The sequence below is a fragment of the Pongo pygmaeus genome, chromosome 2, assembly GCF_028885625.2.
Source record: "Pongo pygmaeus isolate AG05252 chromosome 2, NHGRI_mPonPyg2-v2.0_pri, whole genome shotgun sequence".
NCBI classification, from domain to species: Eukaryota; Metazoa; Chordata; class Mammalia; order Primates; family Hominidae; genus Pongo; species Pongo pygmaeus.
Window position 1 is genome coordinate 12624490 of NC_085930.1, and position 23613 is coordinate 12648102.

Here is a 23613-nt window from a genome sequence, read left to right on the forward strand (position 1 = left end):
GTGGCTTAAACATTCCACTCATTCACTTCATCATAATTCTATGAATTTACAATTTGTACTGGACTTAGCTAGATAAATATGCTGGTCTCATTCATGGGTCTGCTGTCAAATGAGAGTCAATGGCCTCACTCTATGTCTGCTAGTCAACTGGGATGACTGGGTTAACTGGTTTACATGCTTCTATCCTTCTGAATAATCTGGACTTTCAACATAGCTATAATTTCAAGGTTGCAGAAGGAATGCAAAATTCTCTAAAGCACTTACAAGTCTTTTTATTTCATCAAGTTTACTATTTTTTTTTCTATTGACACAAACCAAGTAGCCAGGCAAGACTAGGTATGGGTTGAGCACACTGAAAGGCAATGTACCACATACATAGAACATGTAGTGTATGTGTCAAGTGTACCAACAGTTACAGACCGAAGATAGAAAGTGGAATGTCTTAAGATGTATACAAGTTAGTGGAACTTATCCACTGAAAAATTTATTGGAGGTAGGGAGTCCACAGAACTGTAGTAATGGGGTAAAATGTCATTATTTGATTACCAAACTACCAGAGAGAAGACTGTCATATTGAGAAAGGAAAATGAGCTGGAGGCATTGGCAACATGTACATGGACAGGTTTTGGACATGATCAGCACTGGGAGGCAGAATTCACTATAAAAAATTGTTTAGAGGGTTCAGAAGATAGGCCAGTTCAGAACCTGTATAGAGAGAAGAGAGCATCATTAAAAGAGGAAAGAATACTTCTAAGAAAATGGGGATAATGACATTGGAAATAGAAGATCAAGAAACAAACAGAGAACCCATATATATCCCAGAAGACAAAACTACTCTGAATATTCTAGGACATCTTCCTCATGCCCAGGTGGTAGCTCATGTATGGAACAGTTATAACCATCATTCTGATTTCACAAGTTATTACCCACATACTCAGGGAAAGTTTGGGTCTTCACACTAGAGATTCTGAATGATTTAAATTATGCTCCACGGGAAGCAGCTTATGAACAAGTATCCCTTCAGATTTAGTTGTCAAGGCAACACACAAAGTAGAAAAAATAACCTTGGGAATGGACAGAAAAGTAGAAAAAGAAGTTTGTACACAAATCTATTGTAGAATACTCGGTTTTTAGTCAAAGCCTGTGTGACAGTGCCTGATTTTTTGTAGTTACTTTCTGTATGCATGTATTACTGATGATAATGCTGAAGTTCAAAGAAAAATTTTAATATTGAGCTACACAAGTAAAAATAAAAACAATATCATAAACATATTACTATTCTCATCTCCTTTTCTGTTTGTTTGTTTTTCGACAGTCTGTCTCTGTTGCCCAGGCTGCAGTGCAGTGGTGCGATCTTGGCTCACTGCAACCTCCCCTTCCCGAGTTCAAACAATTCTCATGCAGCCTCCAGAGTAGCTGGATTACAGGCATGTGCCACCATGCCTGGCTAATTTTTTTGTATTTTTAGTACAGAGAGGATTTCATGATTTTGGCCAGGCTGGCCTTGAACTGCTGATCTCAAGTGAAGGGCCAACCTCGGCCTCCCAAAACGCTGGTATTATAGGCATGAGGCACCTCTCCTGACCAATTGTCATATCCTTATCAGCATTACTTAAGGCCCGCCTTCAGAGATTCCACTTTAAATGTGGAATGGGTCTGGGAGACTGTGTTAAATCAACCCAGGTGATTGTAACATGCAGTCATCTAAATTAATCCTTATTACATCTTTTTCAGTAGGCTCTATTATTATTATTCCTTTTTCAGCATGTGAAAATGAAAACATAACAAGTTAATCAATATCCCCCAGGTTATAGAAACTAGCAAGTGTCAGAGTTAGGATTTGATCCCAGGCAACCTGGCTGCAGACCTGTAACCTTGGCCACTACACACTTATGATCAGAAATATTTATCTCAAAACTACTTGTCCTTTTGATTCCTTACTCACTAAAACTTAAGACCTAGGAAATTTAAATATTTAGTAATACATCCCTGAATGATGGATATTGTCAATTCTCTTTCTGGCCAATAGAGAAACAGGCATTGGATATTTTCAACCTACAGCTTCAGTTATCTGGCTCCAGGGTGATACTGATGAAGTCTGGTAATGCAGTAGGCTGCTCACCCCCAGTGGAAGTAAAGGTTTGGAGCTCAAGGCATTACCCAAATAATAGATTATCCAGGGCCTCTAGGAAGAAGAGGCTGAAAGAGTGATGCAGTATTGAGGTTGATGTCCCTGCCAAAGTGCTAGGATTTGCATAGAGTATTTTGCATTGGTAGAACAGCAGTGCACACTAGCAACCAAAGAGAGGGGGGAAACTAGCCACAGGACAAAGCTACCATGTCATTGATTGGCCAAAAACACTGCAAAATTAAATATCATTGTAAAATTCATTATATTCTTGAAGGGGGATTTAATGTTCAGAGATATTATTTAGAGTTTGGTTTCTGAGTAGGTTTTTTCTCAGGAAAATAACCTTAGGAGTTATGATTGTAAAGCTAGACCAAGGTTCTGAAAACATGTAGACTTCAACTAGATACCATCTTAACATTCAAAAGAGTTTAATAGGTAGGTAAAAAGACAAAATGGTGAATACATCATCACATATTCATAATTTACAAATGGACTTATTTAAATCCAGTTAGGTATTATGGATAGATGGGTTGAGTATCTAGAATCTAATTTGATTTGAAAATTAGGCAATGATGACTCTAATAGGGGGATAGAACCAACAACTTCATTTTTAGTCCATAACATGATGACATTAAGTGGCTCAGCAGGAGAGCTAGGGACATGAGAAAAAATGTGTTGAAGCCCATAATTTAGATCCATGACCAATAAACAATCTCAAGGAGCCCCAAAATTTTGCTTTAGGATAATTTTTAGGATGAAATTTTTTAATGATAGGCATCATTAACTCATGGGAAATTTAAAAGTTAGTATAAAGATGTATTTTTGAAAAGCCCATAGTGTTGTATTTTTGTGAAGTTTAAAACTCCCATATATTTGCTACTTAAGCACTTGCAGCTCATTTTGAAATTTCTGACATTTTAGCAGTACAACTGATTAATCTCATAATTCCAATTTTAATAAGTTTAATTGAGAAATTAATATAGATTTACTAATTTTATATTCAGCATTGTAACATTTAAGAGAACTTAAGGTTTAGCTTACCATGTTAAATTTATGTGAGTTATTTAAGTATTCAAAAGGGTTTTATTTGTTAATTAAATAATTGGAATACTTAAAAAAGAAATTGAATATATTAAATTTATGAAAGCAGTTTAAAATGTTGAAGGTGTTTAATTAACTAAGTTTTTAAATAGGACCAAACATTATTCAAAAGCCTATTAAAATAGCTAATAAAAGTTTACTAGACTTAGAAATATAATTCATATGCTGAGCTTAAAAGCTTAAAGAAGAACTAGTTTGGGGATTTGTAACTTTAATAAATTGAATATTAATTTTTAAAACGAAACCAAACTCTAAATAATGTCTCTGAACATTAAATCTTCCTTTGAGAATATAATGAATTTTACAATGATATTTAATTTTGCAGTGTTTTTGGCCAATCGATGACATGGTAGCTTTGTCCTGTGGCTAGTTTCCCCCCACTCTTTGGTTGCTAGTGTGCACTGCTGTTCTACCAATGCAAAATACTCTATGCAAATCCTAGCACTTTGGCAGGGACATCAACCTCAATACTGCATCACTCTTTCAGCCTCTTCTTCCGAGAGGCCCTGATTGCTCCTGTACTCTCCAAAGGTTTGCTGACTCCCTAATTCAAATCAAACATAATGGAACCATAACTGTCTCAAGTATATTATTCAGGGTTCTCCAGAGAAACAGAACCAATAAAATGTTTAGAAAGAGATTTATTCAGAAGGATTGGCTCACGTGGTTATGTAAGTTGAGAAGACCCACAATTTGTCATCTGTAAACTGGAGACCGAGGAAAGTCAATGTTTCAGTTCTATTCCAAACTCAAAGGGCTGAGAACCAGGGAAGTCAGGAGTACTAATGTCCAAGGACAGGATAAGATAGAAGGTTCAACTCAAGCAGAGAGCAAATTTACCCTTCCCCTGCCTTTCTGCTTTGTTCAGGCCCTCGGTGAATTGGATGAAGCCTGCCCACATTGGTCAGTGTGCTCTTTGTTACTTAGGCCACAAATGCTAATCTCTTCCAGAAATAATGTCTTACAAACTATCTGGGCATCTCTTAGTCTCACAAATTGACACATAAAGTTAACCATCACACCACCTGCTCACTAAAATCTTCACTTTCTAAACACCTGAGAGCATCTCCTATCCAGCCGATCAGACATGTTGGATACAACAGGTTTCCTGGGTCCAGAGTGAGCCCACTCAATTGCAATGGGTTGTTACTTGTGTCCCACATGGCTCTTCTCACCAGCTCTTTATGTCCTCTGCTTCTGTTCCTCCAGCATATCCAAAAGGCCAGTGGATGAGGTTTGGTATCACATATAACTTTCACCATCTCAATAAAAAAATCGTAATAGTTTCCAGAAATGTTAATGTACATATGGAAAAATTAACATTAGACTAGGAATATTTATGATTTCTGTGCCTGTGTTAGAGTAAAGTAATTCCATCTCCACTGCTACCAGACTAGTCCAAGTGATCTGTATCTTTATCTAGAATATTCCAATTATGTTTTAACTGGATTTAACTGGTTTTTTAATATTCAATTCTTATATATTCACATCAATTTAACACAAAATTAATTCTTTATTACAGTTAATGTGCTCTTTTAATAACTCAACTCTTCAAGATATCTTTTTACTTAAACCATTTAATTATTGCCCTGCCCTATTTTTTTTACAGTAAGTCCAGAAATTTTTGAAGGATACAATGTCCTATAATATTGGGTGCAAATCAATGCCTCTAACTTACATCTTATCATACGACACCTAGTTGTTTTCAGTAACTCAAATAAACATGCCTCCAAACCTTCTCAGCAAAACCTCTAGATTTTTGCACCTCCCCAACAATCATCCACATATAAGTGATTTAAGAACTCCAGCTTTGCATCTATCTCCATTATTGGACTTCTAACGAGATTTATCTGTTGACTTCCTGTTGGGAGACAAATTTTTATGAGTTTCTTACGTTACTGAATTGTTCAAGCTTTCTAGGCAAAAGACTTTTTTCAAAAGCAAACATCTCTGGAAGCTAAAAACAGTATATTTCTCCAGAAAGAACTAGAAATATACATACCCAGAGATTTTGCATGCCACTAAAGATAAAATCATCTCTTCCCTTCTTCAGAGACAGTTGCCTTATATTCTAGGATAATAAACTTAGAGATGACTCTTGTCTGTCCCATAGAGGTAATTCTCTTTCTTTCTCTTTCTTTCTTTCCCTTTTTCTTTCTTTCTTTCTTTCTTACTTTCTTTCTTCTTTCTTTCTTTCTTCTTTCTTTCCCTTTTTCTTTCTTTCTTTTTTGTAGTTATTCTCCTATTGTGGCTTAATAATTTTTTATATTTAACTTCTCTGTTTAAGATTGATTAATCCCTACATATGTAACTTACCTGCACATTGGGCACATGTACCATAAAACCTAAAGTATAATAATAATAATAATAATAATAATAATTACAATAAAAGAAAAAAAAAATTGAGAGTAAAAAAAAAAAAAAAAAAAAAGATTGATTAATCCCAGAATGTTTTACCAGTTTTTTGAAATTACTAATTAAAACCTAAACAGCAGGATGATTAGGCACTTATCAGTGAGGATAAATTCTGCAGATATGCTAACACCTGGTAGAAACATCTCCTTGTGAGGGGCTGGCCACATCCATCTCCTGGGATGCTGTCTGATCACTTCCCTGAGAGAGGGTGTCAGATTGTAGACAAAGAGAGAACAATATAAATGCCACTGCCTCTAGAGGATGTGACAGGTGTTAGAAATACACCTGCTTCCAGGAGGCAAGCTGAATTATATCTTACACATTTCTTTTTTCATTATTATTATTCTTTAATTTCTAGGGTACATGGGCACAGTGTGCATGTTTGTTACATAGGTAGGAGCCCACATAGCCAAGACAATCCTAAGCAAAAAGAACAAAGCTGGAGGCATCATGCTACCTGACTTCAAACTATACTACAAGGCTAAAGTAACCAAAACAGCATGGAACTAGTACCAAAACAGATAAATAAAGCAATGGAATATCTTACACATTTCTACATACAAAACACTCAGAAGTGCAGCCAATTCTAAATGGAACATATGAAAACATTAAAAGGGATCCAAAGAATGGAATTAGGGCTGTGGGGCAGACTTTCAGATCTAATGCCATTTATTTTCATTTGTCAGTGGAGATAAAAAGTAACATTGTACATTAACCATAAAATATAACAGAAAGAAAGAAGACAGAAAGAAGAAAGAAAGAAAGAAAGAAAGAAAGAAAGAAAGAAAGGAAGAAGAAAGAGGAAAAAACAAGAAATAATAAGAAAAAGAAGTATACTTTATATAGAATAATTTTATAAGAAAATATTAAATACATAAAATATTAGATTGACCTAATACATCCCACTTATGATTTTTTTACTTTAAAAGCATATTTACCTCCTCACATTGAGAATTAAATATTTTCATAGCTAGCAAATAATCACCCTGGGATAGCATATATGAGTAGACATAAACTTATATAGAGAAATAGATATACTTCTAAATTACTAAAAATAAAGAAATCAAAGATTTACTGGCTTAAATGGAAACTGAACATTTTAGTAAAATCTACTTCCCATGTATCATGGTAACTCTAATTATGAATTAGAAATTATTTAATCTTGTTGAATAATTATTTAGATTTATTTTCATCCACCTATCAATCTCTGGATAAATTTGCATAATGTGATGAGAAGAGTCATTTTATTAAAAATTACATTGAATTAAAAATCATAGACTTGGGATTAATCTCCAATTGATTTTGATTCCATAAATTAAAGATATGTGATAATACAAACACAGATTTAATATGCACAGTTAAAAATAAGAAGTGCTTAAAATTTGGCCGGGTGCAGTGGCTCACTCCTGTAATCCCAGCACTTTGGGAGGCTAAGGCGGGTGGATCACGAGGTCAGGAGTTCAAGACCAGCCTGGCCAACATAGTGAAACCCCATCTCTACTAATGATACAAAAAATTATCCAGGAACAGTGGTGCCCACTTATAATACCAGCTACTCGGGAGGCTGAGGCAGGAGAATCACTTGAACCCAGGAAGCGAGGTTTCAGTGAGCCGAGATCGGGCCATAGCACTCCAGCCTGGGTGACAGGGTGAGACTCCGTCTCAAAAAAAAAAAAAAAAAAACTTAAAATTTAAATATACGTATATATATGTATATATATGCACACACACGTATATAAATATATGTATGTGATATAGCAGGATAAATGTTTAAACTGGGAAAAGGACATAATTGTCTAGTTTGTAGTGTAATATATAGATTAATGTTTTAATTTTGCATATAATAATGTGTTAATTTTCTGTAAATATTTAGTGTTCACTAAAGTTAGATATCTGGCAGAACATCATTCTAACAAGAAGCTGTTAGCAGTTAGTTTGTTGTCATTCTTTGAAAATAATAACGAAACAATACTACTTTTAAAGTATTGCATACTTCAAACTTACGTTTAAACCAATTAACCTAAATCGTTATGAGATTTAATTATTGGCCTGATGATATTCCAATTGAATTTTCCTTACTGCTTTGACTTCAAGAAATAACTCCCAGTTATACTATACCAGTAAATTCTTGTAGTCCTAATTCATTTATATATAAAACAGTGCTACCATTTAAACCTAAAAAGGTTTTGTAATTATCTTTAAAACTAAATTGTTGAGAGTTTATCTCCTAATTATCTTGTATTTAGAAATGAAATTCATTCTTCATAAATAAATGGAAATTTATAGAGAATGTTATGTTCAACTAAAGAAATAATGCTGACATGTTCATAGTTAATGAAGATCAATTAGTGAATAAGATAAATTGTTTAGTTTTATTATTTAAAGTAATAATGAACCATTTTTATTTGTGGCAATCATCGCCTGATCTGTTGATCTTGCTATACTTCAAATTTTCTATTAATACACTATATTTTATTCTTAATATTTTGAGAAACCTCCATATGCTTGCCAGCATCCGTAATTTCTTGTCTTTTCTGATAATAGCCAACCTAACATGTGTTGATATCTCATTGTGTTTTTCCTTCAATTTCCCTGATGATTAATGATGTTGAGCACTTTACATGTACCTATTGGCCATTTTTTTTAGGAGGGGGAAGTTCACATTGTATTTAATTATTTATTTTTATTCTTTTTAATTATACTTTAAGTTCTGGGGTACATGTGCAGAATGTGCAGTTTTGTTACATAGGTATACACGTGCTATGGTGACTTGCTGCACCCATCAACCCATCACCTACATTAGGTATTTCTCCTAATGCTATCCCTCCCCTAGCCTCCCATCCTGCAACAATACTCGGCATGTGATGTTCCCCTCCCTGTGTCCATGTGTTCTCCTTCTTCAACTCCCACTTATGAGTGAGAACATGCAGTGTTTGCTTTTCTGTTCTTGTGATAGTTTGCTGAGAAGGATGGCTTCCAGTTTCATCCATGTCCCTGCAAAGGACATGAACTCATCCTTTTTTATGGCTGCATAGTATTCCATGGTGTATGTGTGCCACATTTTCTTTATCCAGTCTATCATTGATGGACATCTGGATTGTTTCCAAGTCCTTACTATTGTGAATAGTGCCACAATAAACATACATGTGCATGTGTCTTTGTAGTAGAATGATTTATAATCCTTTGGGTGTACACCCAGTAATGGGATTGCTGGATCGAATGGTATTTCTAGTTCTAGATCCTTGAGGAATTGCCACACTGTCTTCCAAAATGGTTGAATTAATTTACACTCCCACCAACAGTGTAAAAGTGATCCTATTTCTCCACATCTTCTCCAGCATCTGTTGTTTCCTGACTTTTTAATGATCACCATTCTAACTGGTGTGAGATGGTATCAAATTGTGATTTTGATTTGCATTTCTCTAATGACCAGTGATGATGAGCATTTTTTCATATGTTTGTTGGCTGCATAAATGTCTTCTTTTGTGAAGTGTCTGTTCATATCCTTTGCCCACTTTTTGATGGGGTTGTTTGATTTTTTCTGGTAAATTTGTTTAAATTCTTTGTAGATTCTGGATATTAGCCCTTTGCCAGATGGATAGATTGCAAACATTTTCTCCTATTCTGTAGGTTGCCTATTCTCTGTGATAATGGTTTATTTTGCTGTGCAGAAGCTCTTTAGTTTAATTAGATTTCATTTGTCAGTCTTGGCTTTTGTTGCTTTTGCTTTTGGTGTTTTAGACATAAAGTCTTTGCCGATGCCTACGTCCTAAATGGTATTGCCTAGGTTTTCTTCTAGGATTTGTATGGTTTTAGGTCTTACATTTGAGTCTTTAATCCAACTCGAGTTGATTTTTGTATAAGGTGTAATGAAGGGGTCCAGTTTCAGTTTTCTGCATATGGCCAGCCAGTTTTCCCAACACCATTTATCAAATAGGAAATCTTTGCCACATTGCTTGCTTGTGTCAGGTTTGTCAAAGAAAAGATGGTTGTAGATGTGTGGTGTTAGTTCTAAGATTTCTGTTCTGTTCCATTGGACTATACATCTGTTTTGGTACCAGTACCATGCTGTTTTGGTACCAGTACCATGCTGTTTTGGTTACTGTAGCCTTGTAGTATAGTTTGAAGTCAGGTAGTGTGACGCCTCCAGCTTTGTTCTTTTGGCTTAGGATTGAATTGGCAATGCAGGCTCTTTTTTGGTTCCATATGAACTTTAAAGTAGTTTTTTCCAATTCTGTGAAGAAAGTCATTGGTAGCTTGATGGGGATGGCATTGAATCTGTAAATTACCTTGGGCAGTATGGCCATTTTCACAATATTGATTCTTCCTACCCATGAGCATGGAATGTTCTTCCATTTGCTTGTATCCTCTTTTATTTCCTTGAGCAGTGGTTTGTAGTTCTCCTTGAAGAGGTCCTTCACATCCGTTGTAAGTTGGATTCCTGGTATTTTATTCTCTTTGAAGCAATTGTGAATGGGAGTTCACTCGTGATTTGGTTCTCTGTTTGTCTGTTATTGGTGTATAAGAATGCTTGTGATTTTTGCACAGTAATTTTGTAACCTGAGACTTTGCTGAAGTTGCCTGTCAGCTTAAGGAGATTTTGGGCTGAGACGATGGGGTTTTCTAGATATACAATCATGTCATCTGTAAATAGGGACAATTTGACTTCCTCTTTTCCTAATTGAATTCCCTTTATTCCCTTCTCCTGCCTGATTTCCCTGGCCAGAACTTCCAACACTAAGTTGAATAGGAGTGATGAGAGAGGGCATCCTTGTCTTGTGCCAGTTTTCAAGGGAATGCTCCCAGTTTTTGCCCATTCAGTAAGATATTGGCTGTGAGTTTGTCATAAATAGCTCTTATTATTTTGAGATATGTTCCAACAATACCTAGTTTAATGAGAGTTTTAACATGAAGGGGTGTTGAATTTTGTCAAAGAATTTTTTGCATCTATTGACATAATCTTGTGGGTTTTGTCATTGGTTCTGTTTATGTGTTGGATTACGTTTATTGATCTGTGTATGTTGAACCAGCCTTGCATTCCAGGTATGACGCCAACTTCATCGTGGTGGATAAGCTTTTTGATTTGCTGTAGGATTCGGTTTGCCAGTATTTTATTGAGGATTTTCACATTCATGTTCATCAGGGATATTGGCCTGAAGTTTTCTTTTTTTGTTGTGTCTCTGCCAGGTTTTGGGTCAGGATGATGCTGGCCTCATAAAATGAGTTAGGGAGGATTCCCTCTTTTTCTATTGTTTGGACTGGTTTCAGAAGGAATAGTACCAGCTCCTCTTTGTACTTCTGGTAGAATTCAGCTGTGAATCTGTCTGGTCCTGGACTTTTTTGGTTGGTAGGCTATTAATTACTGCCTCAATTTCAGAACTTGTTATTGGTCTATTCAGGGATTTGACTTCTTCCTGGTTTAGAATTGGGAGGGTGTATGTGTCCGGGAATTTATCCATTTCTTCTAGGTTTTCTAGTTTATTTCCCTAGAGGTGTTTATAGTAATCTCTGATGGCAGTTTGTATTTCTGTGGGATCAGTGGTGATATACCCTATATCATTTTTTTCAGTGTGTCTATTTGATTCTTCTCTCTTTTCTTCTTTATTCGTCTGGCTAGCAGTATATCTATTTTGTTGATCTTTTCAAAGAATCAGCTCCTGGACTCATGATTTTTTGAAGGGTTTTTCATGTCTCTATCTCCTTCACTTCTGCTCTGATCTTAGTTATTTCTTGTTTTCTGCTAGCTTTTGAATTTGTTTGCTTTCCTTCTCTAGTTCTTTTAATTTTGATGTTAGCATGTCAGTTTTAGATCTTTCCTGCTTTCTTTTGTGGGCATTTAGTTCTATAAATTTCCCTCTACACACTTCTTTAAATGTGTCTCAGAGATTCTGATATGTTGTGTCTTCATTCTTGTTGGTTTCAAAGAACATTTTTATTTCTGCCTTCATTTCATTATTTACCCAGTAGTCATTCAGGAGCAGGTTGTTCAGTATTTGTGCGGTTTTGAGTGAGTTTCTTAATCTGGAGTTCTAATTTGATTGCACTGTTGTCTGAGAGACTGTTTGTTATAATTTCCATTATTTTGCATTTGCTGAGGAGTGTTTTACTTCCAATTATGTGGTCAATTTTAGAATAAATGTGATGTGGTGCTCAGAAGAATGTATATTCTGTTGATTTGCAATGGGGAGTTATGTAGATGTCTATTAGATCTGCTTGGTCCAGATCTGAATTCAAGTCCTGAATATCCTTGTTAATTTTCTGTCTTGTTGATCTGTCTATTATTGGCAGTGGGGATGGAGGAATATCTACCAGGCAAATGGAAAGCAAAAAAAAAAGCAGGGGTTGCAATCCTAATCCCTGATAAAACAGACTTTAAACCAACAAGGACCAAAAGAAACAAAGAAGGGCATTACATAATGGTAAAGGGATCAATGCAGCAAGAAGAGCTAAATATATATACACCCAATACGGGAGCAACCAGATTCATAAAGCAAGTTCTTAGATACCTACAAAGAGACTTAGCCTCCCGCACAATAATAGTGGGAGACCTTAACATCCTATTGGCTATTTTTATGTCTTCTTTGAAAAAATGTTTATTCAGATCTTTGCCTATTTTTCAATTCGGTTGTTTATTGAGTTGTGTGAGTTATTTACCTATTTGGATATTAGTCTCCTAACAGATATCAGTTAGCAAATATTTTCTCCTAATCTGTAAGTTGTCTTGTATTGTTTTGTTTTTTCTTTTCTATTTTCTTTTCTTCTTTCTTTCTTCCTCTTTTCTTTCCTTCCTTTCATCTTCTTTATTTCTTTTCCTTCTCTTTTTCTTTCTTTCCCTCTCTTTCTCTTTCTTTTCCTTCCTACCTTCCTTCCTTCCTTTCTCTCTTTCTCTCTCTCTCTCTTTCTCTCTGTCTCTCTCTCTCTTTCTTTCTGTCATGCTTTCTTTTTTCTTTTCAATCTTGTTCTCATCCAGACTGGAGTTTAGAGGTACAAACTTGGCTCACTATAATCTCTGTCTCCTGGGCTCAAGGGATTTCCCCACCACAGCCTCCTGAGTAGCTGGGACTACAGGCATGAACCACAACACTCAGCTAATTTTTAAAATTTCTGTAGAGCAGAAGACTTACTATATTGCTCATGCTTGTCTCCAACTCCTGGACAATTTCTCCCTGCGTCAGCCTCTTCCCAATGTGCTGGAATTACAGGCATGAGTTACCACACCCGGCCAATTATTTTCATTACTATGTGGAAGCTTTTTATTTTGAAGTAGTGCTACTTGTTTATTTTTTATTTTGTTATGTGAATTTTCAGTGTGATACGCAAAAGAATATGATTGCCAAGGCCAATGTCAAGAAGCTTCTCCCCTATGCTTCCTTCTGGGTGCCTTAGGGTTTCACGTCTTATATTGTCTTAATTCTTTTTCAATCCATAAACAGAATTTTTTCTATTTATTTGTGTCATTTCAATCATTTTCATTAATGTTTATTAGCTTTCAGTGTACAGATTTCATCTCCTTAGTTAAATATATATCTAAGTATTTCATTCTTTTTGATGTAATCATAAATGAAGCTTTTTTTTATTTCTTTTTTGGACAGATTGTCATTTTGGATGAAGTTGATTTTTGCATATGGTGTAGGATAAGGGTCTAATTTTTTTCCATGTGGATATCCAGGTTTCTCAACACCTTTATTAAAGATACTGTCCTTTCCACATCATATCTTCTTGGTGCTCTTGAAAATTAGTTGATTGTATATGGCCAGATTTATTTCTGGACTCTCTATTCTGTTATTCCATGTGTCTGTTTGTATGCCAATACCATAATGTTTTGATTACTAGGGTTTTGTAATAAAATTTTAAATCAGGGAGTGTGATGCCTACAACTTTGTTCTTCTTTCTTAAGATTGCTTTGACTATTCAGGGCCTTTTTTGGTTCCATACAGATTTTAGAATTTTTCTATTTATATGAAAAATGCTACTGGAATTTTGATAGGGATGTGCTGAAACTATATATTGCTTTGGGTAGTATGGACATTTTAATAATTTGAGTTCTTCAAGTCCATAAACAGAATATCTTTCCATTTATTTGTATATTTTTCAGTTATTTTCATTAATGTTTATTAGCTCTTCTGTGTACAGATTTTTCACTTCCCTGATTAAGTTTATTTCTAAGTGTTTAGTTCTTTTGAATGCAATCATAAATGGAATAATTTTCTTGACTTCTTTTTTGGACAGATTGTTGTTGCTCCAGCATTTTCTCTTCTGGAAATACACCCAGAATTTTTTGTTTCATTGGAAAAAAATAAAATCGATACCTCATGGAGGTAATCTGCATTCCTATGTTCATTGCATTATCATTCATAATAGCCAACATATGGAAACAACCTAAGCGTCCATCAAAAGACGAATGGAAAAGAAATTATTCATCATTAAAAAAGGAGATCTTGCCATTTGAAATACCATGGATGAACCTGAAGGACATTGTGCTGATTGAAATAAGTCATACACAAAAAGAAAAATACTGAGTGATCTCACTTATATGTAGAATCTAAAAATAATTAATACATAGAAAGTAAGTAGATCAGTCCTTACCAGGGACAGCGAGAGACGAAATGGAGAGATATTGCTATACAAGGACAAAGTTGTAGTTAGACAGGATGAATAAGTCTAAAGCTCTAATGAGCAGCATGATGACTATAGTTAATAATATTATATTTTATGTTGGAAATTTGCTACGAGAGTAGATTTTGGATCCTACTACCATACACACAAAAAAGGTCACTTTGGGAGAAGATGAATATGTTAATTTGCATGACTGTAGTAATCATTTCACTATGTGTATATGCATGAAAATGTCAATCATGCTGCACGCACTAAACAAATATGAAGGAAAATAAAAAAAGAAAAAAATTACCAAAAATATATATTTTAAAACAGTATTCTTTATCTACTACTCTGAGTCAAGTGGATCATGAGGTCAGGAGATCGAGACCATCCTAGCTAACACGGTGAAACCCTGTGTCTACTAAAAATACAAAAAATTAGCCAGGCACGGTGGCGGGCACCTGTAGTCCCAGCTACTCGGGAGGCTGAGGCAGGAGAATGGCGGGAACCCGGGAGGCGGAGCTTGCAGGGAGCCGAGATTGCACCACTGCATTCCAGCCTGGGCAACAGAGCGAGACTCCATCTCAAAGAAAAAAAAAAAAAAGCTCTAAAAATATGGAATCGACTCCCATAAACAAAATTTCTTGTTCAAATTTCTTATTTTAATTTAACTTATCATTAGTTTAGAGATAGAGAAAGTCTTAGTCAAATCACCAGGTTTCAAATAGTATTTTTTCTTATATATTAACTTATAAGCTTTTACATTTTATATAAATTTGTGTGAATTAAACTATGCATTTCTCTCCAGAGGAGTCTGACTCATCATCATAGCTAAGAGCTCACTTTGGCTGACAGTAATTTGGACAGTGATAAATTGACAATAACTATCACCTGAAGTAAACTACCTGAGAGCTATATGTCTCATGCTCATGCTTTGTTGCAAGAGCTACTTCTATTTCCGAAACTTTTACAGAAATAATTGAAATAAAATTGGTATTTTTGCTGCCCAGAATAAGCATTTGATATTATGATTCACAACACTGTTATGGCTGTCATTATTATCTATGTAATATTAAGGCATTGATTGCTCTATTAGTTTAATCCTTCTTTACTTCTAATTGGTGTATGTAATTATTGACCAAATAATTCAGATTGTACAGTCAGACTGGTTATTCTGTTGTATACTATCATTAGCCATGAATATTTCCAGCTAATTATTTTTCCAATATAACCAGCAATGCATTTCTTACATATAAATAGAATGCATACAGATTTGTTTACAAATATTACAAAGAAGCAAGATTACTGCAAGTAAGAACCAATAAAATAAAAAATAATATTAATATTATAGTTTTCTGTGTTAAAGAATCACATGGACTACGGTCCTCAGTAGTAGAATGTGTGACATGTGAATTGATTCAAAATTTTTTTATTGAATGTAAAGCTCTAAAAACCTAAATTAGATAAATGAGTAAGAGTTTTTTTAAGCTCAACTATCTGCCAACATTGTACCATTATTTACATAATTTTAAATTGCGTATCTAAAATTACAATAAATAATGATCTTAAAACATAGAGATTTTTGTAAGAAATGGGCACACAAATTGACCATGACTTTTGGATTACATTTTATTATTCAATACATTTAATTTGTGTATAGGTATATTTCCAAAATGCATACATATTTTAATGACAAAATGTTGGAGCACCTAACAGACATAAGTAGTTCATTGTACCAGCAAATAGTAAAATTGTACATGTAAAATGACATTTTCCAGATCCAATCTCATTAATTACATATTTTGATCCTTTATATATCACATTTCTGATGGTAATAAATACATGACTTGTATAATAAACCTTCAATATGTCCACTCTACTCTGTTTAAAAGATTGAAAGGGCATGGTACTTTTAGGCTGAAATAACATTCTTTAATTGTTTTTATTGATTTAAATATTTTTCTTTGTTCACTATATTTCACCACATCTCAGTTTGCTTGGTTAGGCACTTCTTTTGTTTTCCTAATATACTTGTGGTTCCCTTCCATTTACAAAATACATATATTTTTATTGTGAAACATAACATCCACATTTAAAAAGTATAAAAGAAATATATATTTTGTTTGTTTGTTTGTTTTTTGTTTTTGAGACAGAGTTTCGCTCTTCTCACTCAGTCTGGAGTGCAACGGCATGATCTCGGCTCAGTGCAACCTCTGCCCCCTGGGTTCAAGCGATTCTCCTGCCTTAGCCTCCCAAGTAGCTGAGATTACAGGCTCCTGCCACCATGCCCAGCTAATTTATGTATTTTTAGTAGAGACAGGGTTTCACCATGTTGGCCAGGCTGGTCGTGAATTCCTGACCTCAGGTAATCCACCTGTCTCAGTCTCCCAAAGTGCTGGGATTGCAGGCGTGAGCCACCATGCCCAGCCTGAAAGAAATATATAGATGAAACTATATATTTATAAAAGAAACACTCAACTATTTAACTGCCACCCAAGTGAAGAAAAAATTTTAAACAAATTGCTTTTCCTACCAGATATCACCTGTAAAGTTCATAACACGCAACTAAATTGGTGCTTCCAGAACGGACATTGGAGTGACAGCTCCTTGATATAGCAGTTGCATCACAGAACTTGCCTCTCTTATTTATGTAGGAATTTGGACTTTCAACTTAATGCAGGTATCACCAAATTTGAAACAGCCATAAAGACACAAATCTTAATTCCTTAATGAATCTGAAAAGTGTACCACTAGCACTCAATAAGTTTCAATGTTAAACTTTCCTGTCTTCTCTGATGATCTGTCTTACAAGCCAAACTGTAGTAAAAATTCTCTACGGAAAAAAAATCTCCCCATTTTGAATTTAAAACCTCACAAGGATGCACACAATTTTGATATAATTAAGATAATACAGATAACACTTAATGTTGCCAAGGATGAGTAAACTTAAAAACAAATGACTGTATTGAAGGATTAGTACTCCCTCCACAAAAGAGAAAAAGAGTTTTTTTTTTTTTCCTGAGGAAATGGATTAAATACTTTCATCTAAAACAGAATTACTTTTAAGAATTTATTTTACCTTATAACAAGCTTGTCCAGCCTGCAGCAGGAGGGCTGCATGCGGCCCAGGATGGCTTTGAATGTAGCCCAACACAAATTTGTAAACTTTCTTAAAACATTATCAGATTTTTTTGAGTTTTTTTAGCTAATTAGTTATTGTTAGTGTTAGTGTATTTTATGTATGGCCCAACACGATTCTTCATCCAGCATGGCCCAGGGAAGCCAAAATATTGGACACACTGATAATAACATAATTTTATAAGAAATCTCATATTTTAAATAAATTTCATTTGATAATAAAAAAGTTTAGAGCCTTTTTTTAATTTGTAGAGTAATATTTTTAAGAAAATACTGTATGTTTATTCATCTAAGTCACTTCTGCCATAAGGGAGTTAATAGAAGATAAAACATAGATGATTGGTAGATCGATAGATAGACAGACAAATGGACGTACCTACTTCTCATGTACCTATGTTTCATAATACTTACTATGTCACATTTCAGGATATTTTAGTGTTTATTTATTGCCTTTCCTTTCAATTTCATTCTTCCTCATAATAAAGAAGAAACTTCAAATGCAAAGCACATATACAAGTTTATCCCAAAAAAATCCAAAGCTGTGTATATTTGCATTAGATAATGGAAATAACTTAATGAATTTAAAGTCAGTCCCTCATGGATCAGAATCTTTGCTTTGGTCTTTGTCAATTGTGTATCCATGGTTTAACTATTTAATTACTTTGAGTCTCGATTTATTCATTTATTAAAGGGGGATATTTATACTTACGTATTTAGGGAAAATGCCTGGTTAGTAGATGTAGAAAACATACATTTTATGTAAAAAGTGAGGCTTATTGAATATATACAGAAAATGACATTTTCCCTGCTGTGTATTCAATTGTCACTCCAATTGCTCCTTTGGATAAAAAATAAAACATGTGATATGACTTCTAATAACTCTTAGGTAATTAAAAGTTATTTGGTTATTCCAGTATTAAAAAGTGCATTCGTTCAGTATTTAATATATTTATCCAGTAAATAATTAAAATATCAATCTTCATTCCAGTAAAATTTCTCTCCTCCTCCTACCTAGCTTGCTCCAAATAAATTGCCTACTATAGGGAAAGAGCACATGGGAGCTTTTTCTCTATTTTTCTACCTCACACCTCTCCTAAATGCTGGGCTGATTTTAGTGCCTTTAGTATGGAATTGGAGAACCAATAGTAACTTAAGGGGCAGGAAAGTTTGTATTGCATTAGCAATATTGTGAGACAGCATTAACGTTTCTGCCACTCAGCAGTTGGTTAAAGAGGATTCTTTTTCTTGTAGGGTACATTCATAAGCCCTTCTCTGCCTCACTAGTGGTCTTCCACAAGCTGTCCTTTTAAATCAGGAGAATGGATTTCCCCTGGCAGGTTACCTAGGTTTTCACACTTACAAGCCAGACAACATCCCTGTTGGGTACATATTTTTGGCAGGAATATAAGACTACCTTATAGAAAGAATATAAGACAATGCCAGGCCAGTTCTCTTTCAAACATATGACCCAATTTTGGTACATGAAAACGATAATATGTCCTTATTCAAACAAGCTCTGGGAGAACATGCCACCCTAAATACTTTCTCTCAAAGAAGGTATACAGCCAAATGTCTACCCTTTAGATTTCTTAGACACGTCATACATCAGTGTCTAAGTGCCTCAACGTTCAAAAAACACACATCAAACTCACTGATTAGATGTGTCGAAGCCATTTTCCTAGGCTCGAGATAGGGGAAAAGGTTTCCCACCACACTAAGAGTTTGCTAAGAGGTGCCTGTACATGAATTTGGTCACCCTTTCCTCTTATCAGAATTAAAGTCCAAAAGATTAAGAAGTGTGACTTTAGAAGAGAAAGTTTTAGAGTACAGTGAGACTCCATACAATTTTATAATTTTAGTTTGACAAATCTCTTGCCTCACTTTTATATGTGAATATGTTAATAGTTACCCTCTCTGTCTTAGGGTCCCAAGTGAAACTGTAACTAAAATAGTGTTTTCCAGAACAGTTTTTTTATTTTTAAACTGTTCTGAGTTGGGTGCCTAGCACATAATATTTAAGAATTGATGGTTGTTTTTCCTTATATAATTATAATACACATCGTTTTATGCTAAAGATATTTCAGGGACTCATTTTCAGGTAAAGAGTTTCCTGGAAAGGGCAGTTGTTTGACTTTGACTTCTCATTGCAAGGGTGAAAATAAGTTTTACTCAATTGAAATAGACATTGTACCATAAAAGAGCACATGGTTGTTTTCATACAAGGTTGAGTTACTTAGTGCCCTAGGAAATAGAAAAACGAATTAAGTTCTATTTCCTAGAAAGATAAAAAAAAAAATAGACCACACAAACTTTTTCTATCTTGGTTCTATATCTCTAGTAGTTTTGTGCTGTTTTTTTAAATTCATTTCAGTCATTAATATGACAAATACGTGTAAAACAATCTAAGGTGCTCAAGTCATTTACATGTGTTTGTTAAAGCTAGAAATGTTCTCAAGGTTTAAGAATGCCCTAACTCTAAAAATAACAAATTCTTAAAATCATTATTATTCTAAAATGAAAAAATCTATCAGATAGCTACTAAGGAATACTGAGGAGGGCTACTCTGCTGAATGACTTAGTGAAGAAAGGTCATTTTCCATGGCAGAGATTTTAATTCCACTGGAAATATGGTCTTAAACACAGGATTGGTGACCTTCTTAAGGAAAGAATAGGAAACCAAAGAGAGGAGAAACACAGAATCTGTTCAGACAGATTAAATTTTACAGTAGGAAAATAATCATCTCCAGATACTGAATGTTGTTATAGAATTTTAAATCCATACAAAGCAGGAAATTAATAAGACACTCGTGTGACTATAAAATCAAAGAATATCTTAACCCTGGTAGTATAGAAATATCAATGCGTTATTTTATAAAATTCAAAATTGGTATATTCCTAGATAGAAGAAAGATTTGCATCAGTACATAATTAATGAACAGATCTAAATAAAATAAAAACAGATCTAAACAGATCTAAATAAAACAGATCTAAATAATGAACAGATCTAAGTAATATGGGCATGCAGTAAGATTTATTTGTATGCATCAATTCCACACAAAGTATGGCAAAGCACATTAAAATCATTGAATAGTTTTGCAGTTTACACCACTGAAAGCCCAATGCTGGTATGATATTGGTGGTGAGAGATCTTCAATAAGAAGAGAACTAAATAGCACACTCATCATCTTCATTATTCTCTTGAAGAGTGCTATTTTGGTACATAAACTTGCATGTGTCACTGAGGGTTCACATGACATCACTGCAGGTAAATCATGAACATAAAATTGCAAAGTAGGTTCACTGTGTACTGGTATCAATCCCAGGGTAGGACTTGAAACCAGGCTAATGTCATAAACCAGTATCAATCCACTTACACGAGTCCAGTAAGACAGAACACTCACACAACATGTTAAATGAAGCAAACATATGACTCACAGATAGGCAGCATGGAACAACATAAGCCTAGGATTCACCACGGACCCATCTACCAAGGCTCGGGAAAGCGGCCCAGGGTGGTGCATAGAGTCTCTTCCGTGCACGCCCCATGCCACACTGCAGCTGAAGAATTCCAAAAGTGCACTCCACCCTGGGTTTTATACCTATGAACTCTTGACACTGTGGGCTCAAGCTTTTCGTGACAGATTGTTCTAGAAAAAGATGAAAACAGAACCCAGGCTGTTTTGGTCGGTCCCTCCTTACCACAGAATTTTGAATTACTAGCACATTCTGCAGTTATTCTTGAGAACTACAAGTGAAAAAGGGAGAAAGAGCTGTGTCACCAAAGCCAGCTGGGGACTTGTCCTGCAATAATTAGTTTATTAAATATTACTAGTAAAGATGATTTTCATGAATTAATTTTAATTCATCTTTATAATTGATTTAATAAAATGTAATATAAACAATACCATTATAAATAATAGTAGAAATAAAACTTTTTTTCATTTTCCATTTTTCTTCTATAAGAGTGATTCCTACCAATGGGATAATTACTGTGTCAAGGGATATAAACTTTTTAAAAATGCTTTATCTGTGTTACAAAATTGCTTTCATAAAAGCTGTGCCAACTAAATTGCCCACAAATGCAATTTACAAAGGTAAAAGTTAGTATCTATTTTACTATAACAGAGGAACATTGATGTGTACATGCAATTTAACATGTAACACTTCTGTGAGTATTAAAAAAATAGCTTTTTAAATTTCTTCTAGAAGTATTGTTTGCTCATTTCTATACGTGGTTATATTATTTTTATAATTGATTTATCACTGGATTTTAAGAACATCTAAAATTTTTATGGTTTCTTCATGTTAGCAATAACCTGTTAGGAGTAATTAAGAAAAATAATTTTCTTCATAATAGCAATAACAACAGCAGTAAAACAAAGTTAATGCATGTGCTAATAAATGGCAAAAATTACCAGCCTTACATTTGGAAGATTAGAAAAACAGTGACAACCATTTTTTAAAATATTTTGACAAAATATAACAGTAAAGAGAAAAGAAAAACAATAGACTCCCTTGTTATTTAACATCTAGATTTAACAATTACACATATAAATCATTTCACAATTTTAATTTGTTTGGAAAATCCTGATGATAAATGAAAAGCTGACAAGTAGGAAAAGATTTGCTAACTTTAATTGTAAAATTATGATGACTACTGTCCCACTATGACATATCTCACTATGATGTACTACATACCCCATGACATCCAAATGCTATCACAAATTGAAAAGTGTAACAGTTGAGCAGTGTACTTTACCTAAACAACAATTGGAAAGCAAAACATTGAAGATAAGACATAATTCAGTAAAGGCTCATCTTACTCAGCGAAAGAAGAGAACAGTAGATAATGGGCAATAGTAAGTAGAAGAGGGTTCTTCTGTTTAAAATATGCATTATTTTATTGTACACCATTTTCTACATCAATTTTTTTTGTAGCTAAAAGTGGACTTCTAGATATTTTGCACCTAAACTGAATTTAAGAAAGTTTAACACAGAAAAACTCCCTTTAGGGCAAAGTAAAGGCTAAAGAACAAGAATACTTTCTTGTTTATTTGTTAATTTTTAAAATTTTATTTATTTATTTATTTATTTTTTTGAGATGGAGTCTTGCTCTGTCGCCCAGGCTGGAGCACAGGGGCGCCATCTTGGCTCACTGCAAACTCCGCCTCCCGGCTTCCCGCCATTCTCCTGCCTCAGCCTCCCGAGTAGCTGGGATCACAGGCGCCGCCACCACGCCTGAATAATTTTTTGTATTTTTAGTAGAGACGGGGTTTCACTGTGTTAGCCAGGATTCTCTCAATCTTCTGACCTCGTGATCCGCCCGCCTCGGCCTCCCAAAGTGCTGGGATTACAGGCGTGAGCCACTGCGCCCAGCCATTAATTTTTTTTCTTCAACTTTCATTTTAAGTTCAGCGGTACACGTGCAGGTTAGGCAGATTTGCTGCATAGGTAAACGTGTGCCATAATGGTTTGCTGCTCACGTCATTCCATCACCTATGTATAAAGCCCAGTATCTGTTAGCTATTCTTCTTGCTGCTCTCCCTCCCCCAACCCTGCTGATAGGCCCCAGTGTGTATTGTTCCCTGCCATGTGTCTATGCGTTCTCATCATTCATCTCCCACTTATAAGTAAGAACATCTGGCATTTGTTTTTTTTTTTTTTTTTTTTTTTTTTGCTTCTGTGCTAGTTTGCTGAGGATAGTGGCTTCCAATTCCTCTCCTGTTCCTGCAAAGGACATGATCTCACTCCTTTGTATGGCTGCATAGTATTCCATGGTGTATATGTACCACATTTTCTTCATCCAGTCTGTCACTGATGGGCATTTAGGTTGACTCCATGTCTTTGCTATTGTGAATAGTGCTTCAATGAACATATGCATGCATGTATCTTTATAATAGAATGATCTATATTTCTTTGGGTATATACACAGTAATAGGATTGCTGGGTCAAATGCTATTTCTGCCTCTAAATTTTGAGGAATCGCCGCAGCGTCTTCCACAATGGTTGAACTAATTTACATTCCCACCAATAATGTAAAAGCGTTCCTTTTTCTCTGCAACCTCACTAGCATCTGTTGTTTTTTGACTTTTTAATAATAGCCATTCTGACTGGCATTAGATAGTCTCATTGTGGTTTTGATTTGCATTTCTTTAATAATCAGTGATCTTGATCTTTTTCTTCATATGTTTGTTGGTCACATGTAAGTCTTCTTTTGAGAAGTGTCTGTT